This window comes from Carlito syrichta, unplaced genomic scaffold (genome assembly GCF_000164805.1).
Source record: "Carlito syrichta isolate Samal-C Ts95f unplaced genomic scaffold, Tarsius_syrichta-2.0.1 Scaffold311915, whole genome shotgun sequence".
NCBI classification, from domain to species: Eukaryota; Metazoa; Chordata; class Mammalia; order Primates; family Tarsiidae; genus Carlito; species Carlito syrichta.
Window position 1 is genome coordinate 361233 of NW_007256011.1, and position 1140 is coordinate 362372.

The 1140-nt window shown below is 44.0% G+C and overlaps 1 protein-coding gene across 1 annotated transcript in view; it reads right to left on the reverse strand.

The window, feature by feature from the left end:
* The window catches only part of LOC103271823 (adenylate kinase 8), a gene marked incomplete at its 5' end in the record, with an annotated part of 5033 nt that overhangs the window by 1993 nt on the left and 1900 nt on the right, over positions 1-1140 (reverse strand). The gene's annotated exons all lie outside the window — the stretch shown is intronic.

The following is a 1140-nucleotide window of genomic DNA, read 5'->3' on the forward strand; positions in this document are numbered from 1 at the left end:
AAATTAGCCGGGCGTGGTAGCGTGCGCCTATAGTTCCAGCTACTTGGAAGGCTGAGGTGGAAGGATCACCGGAGCCCAGTGGGTAGGGGCGGCGGTGGCTGGGAGCAGCCACTGCACTCCAGTCTGGGCAACAGAGTGAGACTCCAACTCAAAAAAAAAAAAAAAAAGAATTCCTTTGGCTCGTTGGACTCTTTTTGGGTTCCATATAAATGTTAAGCTTTTTTTTTTTCCAGTTCTGTGAAGAATGAAGTAGTATTTTGATCAGGACTGCAATGAATGTGTAGATTGCTCTGGGCAGTATGGTCATTTCAACAAGATTGATTCTTCCAATCCATGAACATGGGATGTCTTTCCATTGGTGTCATCTATGATTTCTTTCATTAGTAGCAATTCTTTTTTTTATTATTATTATAAAGATGTGGGGTACAATTCAGGATTAGGTATGCAAACATTGATTATGCAGGTACCCTTGTTGATGAAGTAGCAGCAATTCTACTACTAGGGATCTACCCAAAGGAAAATAAATCAGTATATAAAAAAGATGTCTGTACTAGTATGTTCGGTGCTACACTATTCACAATAGAAAAATGATGGAATCAATGATTGACTGGATAAAGAAAATGTGCCATATATATAATGTAATACTAATGAGCCATAAAAAGGAATGAAATCATGTCCATTGCAGCAACATGGTTGGAGCTGGAGATCACCATCCTAAGTGAACTCAGAAACAGAAAACCAAACACTTACAGGTAGAAGCTAAGGCCGGGTGTGGTGGCTCACAGCTATAATCCCAGCATTTTGGGAGGCTGAGGCAAGAGGATTGCTTGAGCTCAGGAGTTCAAGACCAGCCTGGGCAACATAACAAGACCACGTCTCCACAGAGAAATTTAAAAATTAGCCAGGTATGGCAGTACACACCTATAGTCTCAGCTACCTGGAAGGCTGAGGCAGAAGGATCACCTGAGCCCAGCAGGTCAAGGCCGTAGTGAGCTGTGATTGTGCCACTGCACTCCAGCCTAGGCAACAGAGAGAGTTCCTGACTTAAAAAAATAAAAATAGCCGGGCTCGGTGGCTCAGCCTGTAATCCCGTGCCTTTGGGAGGCTGAGGTGAGTGGATTGCCTGAGCCCGCGGGGTCG